The 15,147-nt window shown below is 43.2% G+C and overlaps 1 protein-coding gene across 2 annotated transcripts in view; it reads right to left on the bottom strand.

Moving 5' to 3' along the window:
• PTPRA (protein tyrosine phosphatase receptor type A) overlaps nucleotides 1–10,828 on the bottom strand; it is a 114,384-nt gene extending 103,556 nt beyond the window's left edge. The window contains exon 1 of one of the 2 annotated variants that reach the window (XM_039368379.1): nucleotides 10,466–10,828. The gene's annotated coding sequence lies outside the window, so the exon portion shown is untranslated. Of the gene's footprint in view, nucleotides 1–7,120; nucleotides 7,308–10,465 lie in introns of those variants that run through there. The other variant, XM_039368378.1, reaches the window with a different exon arrangement.
• Nucleotides 10,829–15,147: the final 4,319 nt, after the last annotated feature.

The raw sequence follows: 15,147 nt of genomic DNA, 5'->3' as shown, positions 1-15,147 counted from the left end.
CTAAGTTTGAAGACCCCTGATATAGACTTTAAGAGGAGTGGACTTCAACTCCCAGAATTCCTCAGCCAGCATGCCTGGCTGAGGAATTCTGGGAGTTGAAGTCCACAAATCATAAAAGAACCAAGTTTGAAGAGCCCTGATATTTACGATTCCCTGAAAGGTACAATTGGATGAGGAATGTCCTAAATTTTAGATACAACTGCAATTACATGTTAGCTTTTCTTTCAGAGTTTTTTTTTCTGCCTCTACATGAAGTCCAAACAGCTGCAATTCTTCACAATGTCTAATTCGCCAAGCCTGCAGCCTTTTATCAGTGTTTGCATCTCTGTCTTGATGACATATGAGAAACACTAACATTTTTTTCCACATAGTCAGGACGGCCACAATTACATTGTCAGAAAGCCGAGTTCCTGCATATGCACAGGTAGTCCTTGACTTACACTATTCATTAGCAACCATCTGAACCTATGACGACACTGAAAAAAAAAAGGGAGAATTAAGAAACAAAGCAAATCAGGGAAAAAAGGCCCACTTCAGTCAATCTGGAATAACAAGGACACCCATTTTACTTTTCCCGTGTCAAAGCTAAGGCTAGGCTAGAATTAGTGACACTCACTTTGCAAGAAACGATAAATCAACGATAACTGGATACACCTTATTTTTAAAGCCATTCCATCCTCACTGCACCCCAATAAAAATAATAATGATAATGATGATGATGATGATGATAATAATAATAATAATAATAATAATAATAATAATAATAATAATAATAATTGGAAGATATCTTGGAGGTCATCTAGTCCAACCCCCTGCTCAGGCAGAAAACCCTATACCATTTCAGACAAATGGCTGTCCAATCTCCTCTTAAAAATCTCCAGTGTTGGAGCATTCACAGCTTCTGGAGGCAGGTTGTTCCACTGGTTAATTGTTCTAACTGTCAGGAAGTTTCTCCTTAATTCTAGATTGCTTCTCTCCTTGATTAGTTTCCATCCATTGCTTCTTCTCCTGCCTTCAGGTGCTTTGGAGAAAAGCTTGACTCCCTCTTCTTTGGGGCAGCCCCTGAGATATTGGAAGATTGCTATCCTGTCCCCCCTCGTCCTTCTCTTCATTAAACTAGACATACTCAATTCCAGCAACCGTTCCTTATATGTTTTAGCCTCCAGTCCCCTAATCAACTTTGTTGCTTTTCTCTGCACTCTTTCTAGAGTCTCAACATCTTTTTTACATTGTGGTGACCAAAACTGGATGCAGTATTCCTAGTGTGGTCTTACCAAGGCCTTGTAAAGCAGTATTAACACTTCACGTGATCTTGATTCTATCTCTCTGTTAAGGCAGCCTAGCCCTGTGTTGGCTTTTTTGGCAGCTGCAGCACACTGCTGGCTCATATTTAGGTGATTGTCCACTAGGACTCCGAGGTCCCTCTCACAGTTACTACTATTGAGCAAGGTACCCCCTATCCTATACCTGTGTATTTGGTTTTTCTTGCCTAAATGTAGAACCTTACTTGTTTCACCACTGAATTTCATTTTGTTAGATAGTGCCCAGTGTTCAAGTCTGTCCAGATCCTTCTGTATCTTATAATTAAATATAATTAAAACCATTTTTTAAAGAAACACAAGTAACCTCTTCATACACAAGCAAGACAAACGTGGCTAGCTTTGAGAATAAGAGAAACACAGTCTGTCAAGTCTAATGCAGATAGTCCTCGGACTTATGTCCACAACTGAGCTCACAATTTCCACTGCTAAGCAAGGCAGTTGTCAAACGGGTTTTGCTCCACTTTATGACCTTTTTTGCCACGGCTGTTAAGCGAATCGCTGCAGTTGTTAAGTGAATTGTGCAGTCGTTAAGCAAATCGGGCTTCCCCCGTTGACTCTGCCTATCGGAAGCTGGCTAGGAAAGTCACCAAAGATGATCACATGACCCATCACCGACACTAAACCACCGGAAGTCCAAGCCCAAATCTTTTATCACACAACTGTAGGGATGCTCCCATAGTCCTAAGTGTGAGAACCGTCATAAGTACATTTTTTCATTGTTGTTATAACTTCAGATGGTCACTTAATGAACATTGTAAGTGGAGGACTATCTGTGATCAGATATTACCCTACAGGACAGAGCAGTGAGTTTCACATCCTTTAAAAGAATGAGAAGTCAGGGTGACTTTTGACCTGCTGGCTATGATTGATATCAGATACCAGGGATGGGTTCAAGAGAAAAACGAAACACTCATTCCCCACCACAAAGCTTGTCACTCTTGTCACTCATACAAGCCAAAATTTTCCCCGTGTTCCAAGATTTTGTGTCCTGCCTGTTTAAAAAAAAAAAAAAGCAAGCCATTATTTGAGCTTTCCAAAGAGTTATTTTGCTAAAAGCGTCAATTCAGAGTATAGAACATTGATGGCGAACCTTTTAGAGACCGAGTGCCCAAACTGCAACCCAAAACCTACTGATGCATCATCGGATGCCAGATGGATGTGGCCCATTGGGTGGGCGTGGCCCATTGGGTGGGCGTGGCTGCCGTGATAACAGCAGATTGGGTGGGACTAAAAAGTTCAATCAATCAATTCCAACTTTGCAAGATCTTTTTCTTTCCTGCAAGAAATTGAAATTGACTGATTGATTGAGCCTTTTTTTTTTTTGTACACGGCGGCAGAGGCGTAAAGCGAAAAGGTTTTATAAAACCCAGCTGAAGACCTAGGACGGCGACAGTGCGTGGGCCCACAGAGAGAGCTCTGAGTGCCGCCTCTGGCACCCGTGCCATAGGTTCGCCACCACTGGTATACAATACAGAATATTAGGATATAGAATAGAATAGAATAGAATAGAATAGAATAGAATAGAATAGAATAGAATAGAATAGAATAGAATGGAATGGAATGGAATGGAACGGAATGGAACGGAATATATATAGAATAGAATAGAAATAAAGAGTAGAAATATAGAATAGAAAAATAAAATAGAAATATAGAATAGAAATATAAAATAGAAATATAGAATAGAATAGAAAAATAAAATAGAAATATAGAATAGAATAGAATGGGATTATAGAATAGAATAGAAATATAAAATAGAAATATAACTAGAATAGAAATTTAGAATAGAAAAATAAAACAGAAAAGTAGAATAGAATAGAATAGAATATATGGAATGGAACGGAACGGAATGGAATAGAATATATGTGGAATAGAATAGAATAGAAATATAGAGTTGAAATATAGAATAGAAATATAAAATAGAAATATAGAATAGAATAGAATAGAAATATAAAATAGAAATATAGAATAGAATAGAAATATAGAATAGAAAAATAAAATAGAAATATAGAATAGAATGGGATTATAGAATAGAATAGAATAGAATAGAACAGAATAGAATTTAATTTTCAGGGAAATATGGCACTAAATGCGTCCGTCTAGCTGACAAACTTAACTGGGGCTTATTTTGGGGGTAGGACTTCTATTACAAGCATCCTGACAAATCATGCTAGGGCTTATTTTCCAGTTAGGTCTTATTTTCTGGGAAATAGGGTAAATGTCAGCCTACATTAAAACGAGATTTCGTTGCACACAGTTCTCAAAGGGTAACCACCTTCAATATACCGTGCATGAAGATGACAAAAATTAAATAAATTATGCATATATCTGCATACATACATATATATGTATGTGAAGACTCTGAAGCCTTCGGGAAGAATCATCATGCAATGACTAGGAAGAACTAGGAAGAAATGCCAGCCCTGCTTTTGACTCTGTAAAATATCTCCAGGATCTGGATTATTTCTTTTTCTTCTTGGGCAGAAGTCTCTTGAGAAGCGAGGGACAATTTTATCCTGCCCTAAGAACACTTTGATCTAAAACCTATTTGCACAGATGGGTGAAGAGCTGAAAAATGGTCTTGTCTTATCGGAGTCCTCCTTCTCTAATGTCGATTTGAAGGAATCCATTTGAGATGGGAAAAACAGATATTTTCCATTCTCTAGGTTAGGGGTTAAAAGCCTTGGCAACTTTTCAGACTTGTGGACTTCAACTTGTGGACAAGAAGCAACAGATGGAAACTAAGAAGCTACTTAGAACTAAGAAGAAATTTCTGGACACTTAGAACAATTAACCAGTGGAACAGCTCGCCACCGGAAGTTGTGAATGCTCCAACACTGGAAGTTTTTAAGAAGAGACTGGACAGACACCTGTCTGAAATGCGATAGGGTTTTCTGCCTGAGCAGGGGGTTGGACTAGAAGACCTCCAAGGTCCCTTCCAATTCTGCTATTCTATTCTATTCTATTCTATTCTATTCTATTCTATTCTAATTAATTTTCTATTCTATTCTATTCTATTCTACTATTCTATTCTAATTAATTTTCTATTCTATTCTATTCTATTCTAATTAATTTTCTATTCTATTCTACTATTCTATTCTATTCTATTCTATTCTATTCTATTCTATTCTATTCTATGCTATGCTATTCTATTCCATTCCATTCTATATCCCATTACATATTTTCTATTCTATTCTATTCTAATTAATTTTCTATTCTATTCTATTCTATTCTATTCTAATTAATTTTCTATTCTATTCTATTCTAATTAATTTTCTATTCTATTCTATTCTATTCTATTCTACTATTCTATTCTATTCTATTCTAATTAATTTTCTATTCTATTCTAATTAATTTTCTATTCTATTCTATGCTATGCTATGCTATTCTATTCCATTCTATATTCCATTACATATTTTCTATTCTATTCTATTCTATTCTATTCTATTCTATTCTATTCTATTCTAATTAATTTTCTATTCTATTCTATTCTATTCTATTCTACTATTCTATTCTATGCTATTCTATTCTAATTAATTTTCTATTCTATTCTAATTAATTTTCTATTCTATTCTATTCTATTCTATGCTATGCTATGCTATTCTATTCCATTCCATTCTATATTCCATTACATATTTTCTATTCTATTCTATTCTATTCTATTCTATTCTATTCTATTCTATTCTATTCTATTCTATTCTATTCTATTCTATTCTATTCTAATTAATTTTCTATTCTATTCTATTCTACTATTCTATTCTATTCTATTCTATGCTATTCTATTCTAATTAATTTTCTATTCTATTCTATTCTAATTAATTTTCTATTCTATTCTATTCTATTCTATTCTATTCTATGCTATGCTATGCTATGCTATTCTATTCTCTCCCAGAATTCCCCAGCCAGCCTGAAAAACACATATTGGGAGTCCATATTAAACTATATTAATCTCATAAACTTCCTACCATAATCACAAAGGGGATACACACTTTGTAATAAAGAAGAAAAATGCCAACCTATTTTCCAAAGCACCAGAAGGCAGGACAAGAAACAATGGATGGAAACTAATCAAGGAGAGAAGCAGCCTGGAATTAAGGAGAAACTCCCTAACAGTGAGGACAATTAACCAGTGGAACAGCTGGCCACCAGATATTGTGAGTGCTCCATCACTGGAGGCTTTTAAGAAGAGAGTGGACAACTATTTGTCTGGAAATGGCGTAGGGTCTCCTGCCTGAGCAGAGGGTTGGACTAGATGACCTTCAAGGTCCCTTCCAACTCTGTTATTCTATGTTACCTATGTTACCCTCCATGACTTTCTATGATGAAGCTTCACTGTTGTGTTTAATGAAAATTGGAGGGGACTTGCATTAGTCATTTCCTTAGTTTCTATCTAGAGGGCAGATATTAGGTTTCTTTTCAGTTAATTTAACTTTCTAGACAGGCAAGAACTAAGTTGCACAACAGCAAGGAAATGTTGAGTTTGATCCAACACTGTTGCTTGTTTAATAAGCTACACAAACACAGTAGCAATGCTATCTTTGCACAACTAGCCAAAAGGTTTTGCAACAGTAAACTGTCTATATAGTAAGTTCAAAAGAAACAACTCAAAGTTTCCTCTTAATTGAAAAGACGGAAAAGATAAAAAAAAAGCTTGTTAAAAATGACCGTGCAATTTTTCTAGCAAGCCCCAATCCATAGCCTCAATCTTAAAACTGTCAGATCCCTGATCCAATTTCCAAATCATTCAAAATTATCCATACACCCAAACCAACTTTCCAGGCCTTGCCAGCCTCGGCTCTAATCAACAATTCTTTATTTGTAGGTGCAGATCTCACACACAAACCTACAAACTTTTAACAGCTATTATAATCCCGAATTCAAAGGTTGCAACAGATAGAAAACATGGCTAAGTAAAGATAATTATTCTCTTTAAATATAAATATCAGAAAGCTAGTCTTAATGAAGAATTCAACTTTGAACTGTAGCAAGACCAACATCTGAGAGGAACTATAGGATGGATGGATGGATGGATGGATGGAGTTATCACTGCTTATAAGAATAATGCATGTTCTTGAAGGCAAAACATTCCTAAAAACAGTGATTTTTCTGTACCTTTTTCAGACTGTAAGGCAGTGGTTCTCAACCTTTTTAATGCCGCGACCCCCAACCGGTCGTAAGTCAAGGATACTCAACCGGTCATAAGTCAAGGACTACTCAACCGGTCGTAAGTCGAGGACTACTCAACTGGTGCAGCACCGTTTGCAGAATGGGACTTTTGGCGGGCTCAGCAGGGCAGAGACAGCCTGGACAATTCCTGTTGGCTTTGGAAAGCCAATAGAATTAGACTCTATTCAAGAGAGTCTATTCTATTGGCTTTCAAAAACCAATAGAATAAAAGGGAGTAGCACAGCTAAGGAAAAGAAGGAAAAAAATGGCGGACTGCATTGTTTGGCGACCCCCATGAAATGGTCGTTCGACCCCAAATGGGGTCCCGACCCACAGGTTGAGAACCACTGCTGTAAGGGGAAAGACAGATCTGTTATTACAAAGAGGTTTCATTATACCCAGATTTATTTTTATTTTATTTTTTTTTTAAAAAAAACCCCAACATTACGGGAACATTTTAGATGTTCTACAGATGAATCCGCAAAGGAGGATGATTGCACAAATTAAAAGTAAACAATTAGTTTAAACTCCGTGGGCCTCTAGAAAGAACATCATAAACCTTCTCAGAGAGGAGAAAAAAAAAATGTTATTTATTCTGCAGTTGCAATGGACTTAAAAGGTTAGTGTCACAACACCTTCCTGTTTGCTCCACGGGCGAAGGCAAAGCAGGCTCCAGGGCAGATTCCTACTGGATCCCTCTCGCTGGGATCAAGTTTGGATCACGGCTGTTGTCGGAGCACACAACGGTGGGACTTCAAGAGTCAAACAGTCTGGGTTGGAGTTATAAGACACTTCCCAAGATGCAGGCAAGAGATAAGGAAAGGGCCCAACCCAATGACATTTTAAGTCACAGTTCCTATCCCAGCCTAAGACCAGGAGGAGAAAGGACTATCTCAAAAAAAAAAAAAAAAAAAAAGCAAGAAAAGTCACCCATCAAACTACTTTTTAAGCACCCAGGAAAGGAAGGGAGAAAAAAACGCCACTGGAGGAGAAGAACTTTGCATTGAGGATTCTCTCCTATTAAAATCCACCTTGAAAGGACAATATTTGTAGGTCAGGGTTGAAATGAGGGGCCCTTGGTGTTCTCTGGGGCTTGGCTGTTTTCTTGCAGACGTTTCATGACCAAACTAGATAACATCATCGGTGCTAGAAGGGAGTTAGAGTTTGCAGAGAGGAGGAGAGGAGAGGAAGGAGGAGATGAGGAGGAGGGGGATGAGGAGGGAGGAGGATGGAGGAGGGCAACTATGGGGTCCCTGAGCTTGGCTGTTTTCTGCAGACGTTTCATGACCAAACTAGATAACATCATCAGTGCTGGAAGGGAGTTAAAGTTTGCAGGGAGGAGGAGGAGGAGGAGGAGGAGGAGGAGGAGGAGGAGGAGGAGGAGGAGGAGGAGGAGGAGGAGGAGGAGGAGGACGACAACTATGGGGTCCCTGAGCTTGGCTGTTTTCTTGCAGACGTTTCATGACCCAACTAGGTAACATCATTAGTGCTGGAAGGGAGTGGGGTTTGCAGAGGAGGAGGAGGAGGAGGAGGAGGAGGAGGAGGAGGAGGAGGAGGAGGAGGACAACTATGGGGTCCCTGAGCTTGGCTGTTTTCTTGCAGACGTTTCATGACCCAACTAGGTAACATCATCAGTGCTAGAAGGGAGTGGATTTGTGAGGAGGAGGAGGACTGTGGGGTCCTTGGTGTTCTCTAAGCTTGGCTGTTTTCTTGCAGATGTTTCATGACCAAACTAGATAACATCATCGGTGCTAGAAGAGAGTGGGTTTGCAGGGAGGAGGACTACGTATACAGTCAAGTGCCATGGATGGATTGAGACCAGACAAAGGTGGAGAAGACCTCCATGGGCTTTTAATGCCTCCCAAATATTTATTTTGCCCCACATAATAACAACAACAACAACAACAACAATAATAATAGACAAATTCGCTATTAGTCAATTGCAAAACGCGGTCTTACTAGGGACTGCTTCCATCCTGCGACGATATCTGTAATACCATCAAACTTCCACATCTGCCTATCCCAGGTCCTTGGTAAGGACTCGAGAGGTAGACAAAAATGCCAGATCCAGTCTGAACATCTGGCTGACTATGCGATGATGATCATCATCATCATAGTGGCAAAAGCAAGCAAGGGTAGTACCAATAGTCATAGGCGCCTTGGGTGCAATCCCAAAACTAGAGCACCACTTGAACACCATCATCGGCATTGACAAATTCGCTATTAGTCAATTGCAAAAGGCAGCCTTACGAGGAACCGCTTCCATCCTGCGACGAGATCTGTAATACCATCAAACATCCACATCTGCCTATACCAGGTCCTGGGTAAGGACTCGATAGGTAGACAAAAATGCCAGATCCAGTCTGAACATCTGGCTGACTGTGCATTGATCAGTAATAATAATAATAATAATAATAATAATAATAATAATAATAATAATGCTGCCCCTTTTGCAAAAGCCATCGGGAAAGCCCAAAGCTGGCCTTCATTACAAGGCTCTGCTTTCTCATTCCTTCTTCCTGCATCTGGGCTGGCCAGAGTGAGAGAAGGGAAAACAGGGTGGAAAGCATCTGTCTGAATGCCAAGCGGGTTGGGCTGGGCCAGAGGCCTCCACTCACTTCCTTGCCGGAAAAGACGAGAAGGGCCTTGTTAACCACCCGAGTTAGATCTATATTTCCCGGATCTCCCCTCCCCCCCCAAAATGATGTATGTGTTTCCTGTATTGAGAATATATATATCTATATATACATGTATATATGCTTTCCGTATCTTGGAATACAGGGATGAGGGGAACTGGCAAAAGTCTGGGAGGGTCAGCAACGCAGCTCCATTAGTAGTAGTAATAATAATAATAATAATAATAATAATAATAATAATAATAATAATAATAATAATATCATCCAGCTTCTGCAGTCTTTTTTCCCTCTCCCAAAAAGACACCACCCGTCTTTGCAGAATTAAACCGAAAGAAAAAGAAGCAGGAAAACACTTTTCCCAGCCAAAAGATCTTAGGTAACCTGCAGTTCAGGAAAAACATCCAGCGACAGGGGGGGGGAGGGGGCAGGGGGTGCAAAGGTAATTCCGGAGCCTTGCCTGGCTGTATAGAAACCTGGTTTCCTTGCAATAACTAGGTTAAAAGCAGGGTCAGAGGGCAGGCCAGGAGGATGGGAATGGGGGCTGTAGGGGAGAGGGAGGGAGGGAAGGAAGGCTTCCCCCCCACCCCTTCCATTAAAAAAAAAAAAGGAAATTTCCACTGGGAAGGGGAAGGATAAGAAAAGGGGGGGTCTGGTCCACCCCCCCTCCCCAAAGGGGTTAATCTCTCTTTCCCAAGCCTGCTGGCTGCGGATGATGGGGGATGGAGTCCAGCCCCAGAGGGCAGATTGCAAGGAAATTTCCATCGGGAAGGGAAGGGGAAGAAAAGTGGGGGGGGTCTGATCCACCCCCCCCAAAAGGGGTTGATCTCTCCTTCTTTCCCAAGCCTGGTGGCTGCGGATGATGGGGGATGGAGTCCAGTCCCAGAGGGCAAGGAAATTTCCACTGGGAAGGGAAGGGGAAGAAAAGTGTGGGGGGGTCTGATCCACCCCCCCCAAAAAAAAGGGGTTGATCTCTCCTTCTTTCCCAAGCCTGCTGGCTGCGGATGATGGGGGATGGAGTCCAGCCCCAGAGGGCAGATTGCAAGGAAATTTCCACTGGGAAGGGAAGGGGAAGAAAAGTGTGTGTGGGGAGGGTCTGGTCCACCCCCCCCCCAAAAAAGGAGTTGATCTCTCCTTCTTTCCCAAGCCTGGTGGTTGCGGATGATGGGGGATGGAGTCCAACGCCAGGGGTTAGATTGCATTCCGCAGGGAGGGGGTTGCAAAGTGCAAACGGGGTTTGGGGGGGGGCTTGCAAAGCAAAAAAGGGGGGGCGGCAGAATGGGAGGGGAGGCTGGACTTGGAGGGAGACCGGGGGGGGGGAGAAGGATGGGAAAGACTCAGACTTACGACGGCGGTCCCGGGCGCGACGGCGGCCGTTCCTCCTTTCCCCCAGCGGCGGCTGCCCTGCCTGCCCGCCGCCCTCGCCGCCACCGCGGTGCCGCTCCATGCACGGGGACGGCGGAGGGCGCCCCGACCGAGCGAGGGCGGCGGCGGCAGCAGCAGCGGCGACGCTCCCAGCAGCCCGAAAGGGACCCGCAAGCACCGGCCAGCTCGGGCTCCGCTTCCCAACCAGGCGCTCGCGGGCTCCAGCGGCGGCGGCGGCAGCAGCGCGTCCCCCTCCCCGAAGTCCCGGCCCACGCGCCCGCTGGCGCATGGAAGCCGCGCGGCGATTGGCCGGCTGAGAGGGCGTCTCTGATTGGCCGCGGCGCGGACGAGCCTCCGCCCCATTCCCACCCTCCCTCCTTACGGAGAAGGCAGCCCCGCCCTCGCGCCCTGGGATCGGGAGGGGGGGGACTCGGAAAACTTCGACTGCCTATTCGGAACGCTTCGGCTGCCCTCTAGGCCTAGGCCGTTTTATGACTCGTGGACTTCAACTCCCAGAATTCCTGAGCCAGCATGGCTCAGCTTGGAAATCTCTCCCTTTCCCCTCAGCACGGCTGGCTCAGGAATTCTGGGAGTTGAAGTCCACGAGTCATAAAAGAGCCAAGGTTGCCTACTTCTGGCCTAGGCTTAGGCCGCTTCATGACTCGTGGACTTCAACTCCCAGAATTCCTGAGCCAGCATGGCTCAGCTTGGAAACTTCCTTTCCCCTCAGCGTGGCTGGCTCAGGAATTCTGGGAGTTGAAGTCCACCAGTCATAAAAGAGCCAAGGTTGCCTACCTCTGGCCTAGGCCGCTTCATGACTCGTGGACTTCAACTCCCAGAATTCCTGAGCCAGCATGGCTCAGCTTGGAAACTCTCCCTTTCCCCTCAGCACAGCTGGCTCAGGAATTCTGGGAGTTGAAGTCCACGAGTCATAAAAGAGCCAAGGTTGCCTACCTCTGGCCTAGGCTTAGGCCGCTTCATGACTCGTGGACTTCAACTCCCAGAATTCCTGAGCCAGCATGGCTCAGCTTGGAAACCTCTCCCTTTCCCCTCAGCATGGCTGGCTCAGGAATTCTGGGAGTTGAAGTCCACAAGTCATAAAAGAGCCAAGGTTCCCTACCCCTGGCCTATTTAAAGGGCGGATAGCGGGGTGGGCATTGGCATGGCAACGGGCTAGCGAGATGAGGCTTGAAAGTAGAAACTGAGCCCGCTGGAGGTTGGGAGGAGGAAGGTAGGCGAAGTTACCGGGTGGTCCTCCACTTACCACCACGATTGAGTTCTGTTGCTAAGCGAGAGCGTTGTTGAGTCAGGCTGGCCCCGTTTTACGGCCTTTCTCGCCACAGTGGTTAAGAAAGGGGGGGGGTCTTCAAACCTGGCCCTTTGATGACTTGTGGACTTCAACTCCCAGAATTTCTCAAGTTTGAAGACCCCTGGTTTATTCAGTGAACTGCCATTGAACAACACAGGTTTTATAGCTCGTGCATTCACACACACACACACCTTGGATCAAAATGGGGTTACGGCAGAGCATCTAAACCAGTGGTTCTCAACCTGTGGGTCGGGACTCCATTTGGGGTCGAACGACCATTTTATGGGGGTCGCCAAACAACGCAGTCCGGCATTTTGTTTCCCCCTTTTCCTTAGCTGTGCTACTCCCTTTTATTCTATTAGACTCTTGAATAGAGTCTAATTCTATTGGCTTTCAAAAGCCAGTAGGAATTGTCCAGGCTGTCTCTGCCCTGCTGAGCCCGCCAAAAGTCCCATTCTGCAAACGGTGCTGCACCAGTTGAGTAGTCCTCGACTTACGACCGGTTGAGTAGTCCTCGACTTACGACCGGTTGGGGGTCGCGGCATTAAAAAGGTTGAGAACCACTGATCTAAACTCTAGTTTGGGTCTACGTTTATTAACGGGTGAGTTACCCTAACTGCATTTCAGCCAGAATTGGATGAGAAAGGGTGTGTGGTGATTTTTTGTTTTTTGTTTTTGCAACTTGCCATCTGTTCCAACCTCAGGAAATTAGAACAACTGCAAAATCAGATTGTAGCTCTGCATAATCTCATTTTGGGAGGGTTTTTTTTTTCCCCTCCCTGCCCCATGGCAAGCTTCTGAATAGGGACAGAAAGGAGGAGAGGCTGCTTTAATTGGATCTGCCATAGAATTTTTTTTAAAGGATGGACAGCCGTATCATGAGATTGCTGAGTTGCAGTAAAAAAAAAAAAAAGTATTTTTCCAATTGAATCGAAAGAGACAGCTTTGATTGAGTTGGGTGGCACAAATCAGATCGAGGCCTGTTATGGAAACACACCCAGCGAAAAGCAATTACCTAATTAATTATTCTGCAGCTAATAACCCTGTCATGTTTCCTATCAAAAAATTATAAATGGGTACTGTATACCTTAAAGGTGTTTGTGACCTAATATTTAAACTGAGTCGAGCGTTGCATGTAATTTTTTTTAACCATCATTAATTGAATCAACTTTGGGAGCCAGTTCAATCTGATGGTTAAGAGACCAGGAGGCTGTGAGTTCTAGTCCCACCTTAGGCATGAAAAGCCAGCTGGGTGACTTTGGGCCAATCACCAGGAGACTGTGAGTTCTAGTTCCACCTTAGCCATGAAAACTGGCTAGGTGACTTTGGCCAATCACCAGGAGACGGAGAGTTCTAGTCCCACCTTAGGCATGACAGCCAATTGGGTGACTTTGGGCCAATCCCCAGGAGACGGAGAGTTCTAGTTCCGCCTTAGGCATGACAGCCAGCTCCCCCATCCAGGAGCAGTTTATCTGGAAATACCTCATTCTTTCCTCCAAACACAGAATGCACACTGCTGCAACCTTTAATTTTCAGCCAATTTTCTACACACAATAATAATAATAATAATAATAAAGTTGGAAGGGACCTTGGAGGTCATCTAGTCCAACCCCCTGCTCGGGCAGGAAACCCTACACCATTTTGGACAAATGGCTGTCCAGTCTCTTCTTAAAAACTTCCAGTGTTGGAGCATTTACTGCTTCTGGAGGCAAGCTGTTCCACTGATTAATTGTTCTAACTGTCAGGAAGTTTCTCCTTAGTTCTAGGTTGCTTCTCTCCTTGATTAGTTTCCACCCGTTGCTTCTTGTCCTGCCTTCAGGTGCTTTGGAAAATAGCTTAATTCCCTCTTCTTTATGGCAGCCCCTGAGATATTGGAATACTGCTATCATGTCCCCCCTTGTCCTTCTCTTCGTTAAACTAGACATACCCAATTCTAGCAACCGTTCCTTATATGTTTTAGCCTCCAGTCCCCTAATCATCTTTGTTGCTCTTCTCTGTACTCTTTCTAGAGTCTCAACATCTTTTTTACATCGTGGTGACCAAAACTGGATGCAGTATTCCAAGTGTGGCCTTACCAAGGCATTGAAGAGTGGTATTAATACTTCGCGTGATCTTGATTCTATCCCTCTGTTAATGCAGCCTAGTACTGTGTTGGCCTTTTTGGCAGCTGCCGCACACTGCTGGCTCATATTTAAGTGATTGTCTACTAGGACTCCGAGGTCCCTCTCACAGTTACTACTATTGAGCATGGTGCCACCTATGCTGTACTTGTGCATTTGGTTTTTCTTGCCTAAATGTAGAACCTTGCTTTTTTCACCATTGAATTTCATTTTGTTAGTTAGTGCCCAGTGTTCAAGTCTGTCCAGATCCTTCTGTACCTGAAGCCTGTCTTCTGGAGTGTTGGCTATTCCTGCCAGCTTGGTGTCATCTGCAAATTTGATGAGTTCCCCATCTATCCCTTCATCCAAATCGTTGATGAAGATGTTGAAGAGTACTGGGCCCAGAACAGAGCCCTGGGGCACCCCACTACACACTTCCCTCCATATAGATGCAGTTCCATTGAGGACCACTCGCTGAGTACGGCCGGTCAGCCAGCTACGGATCCATCTGGTGGTGGTTCTGTCTACCCCACATTTTTCTATCTTGTCAAGTAGTAGGTTGTGATCTACTTTATCAAATGCCTTACTGAAGTCCAAGTAAATTATGTCCACAGCATTCCTCTGATCCACTAATTTTGTCACTTGGTCAAAGAATGCAATAAGATTTGTCTGGCATGATCTATTTTTGACAAACCCATGTTGGCTTTTAGTAATGACTTTGTTTGCCTCTAGGTCACAGGTCTGCAACCTGCGGCTCCGGAGAGAGAGAGAGAGAGGAAAGAGAGAGAGAGAAAGAAAGAGCAGGGGAAGAGGAGTGGCAGGCAGACCAAGGGCAGAGAGAGGGAGGGAGGGAGAGAGAGAGAGAGACCCTTTTGACATCTAAAATGAAGATAACATTGCATATATCCTTTTTTTACCTGTGTGTGTATGTGTGTGTGTGTATATATATATATACATACATACATATACATATATACACACACACACACAAACACACACACACAAACACACATACACCTATAATAAAGGTAAAAAATATATGCAGTGTTATCTTCATTTTAGATATCAAAATGGTTTTGCGGCTCCCAGTGTTTTGTTTTTGGTGGGAAACGGGTCCAAGTGGCTCTTTAAGTGTTTTGGGTTGCCTACCCCTGCTCTAGGTGTTCGTTGATTCGTTGTTTGATTATCTTTTCCAGGATCTTCCCAGGTATTGAGGTCAGGCTGATAGGTCTGTAATTTCCTGGATCCATTTTTTT

Source organism: Crotalus tigris, unplaced genomic scaffold (assembly GCF_016545835.1).
Source record: "Crotalus tigris isolate CLP2741 ecotype Arizona unplaced genomic scaffold, ASM1654583v1 scf7180000020772.518028, whole genome shotgun sequence".
Classification (NCBI taxonomy): domain Eukaryota; kingdom Metazoa; phylum Chordata; class Lepidosauria; order Squamata; family Viperidae; genus Crotalus; species Crotalus tigris.
The sequence above is the reverse complement of the archived record's forward strand: the minus strand, read 5'-3'. Positions and strand labels throughout refer to the sequence as shown.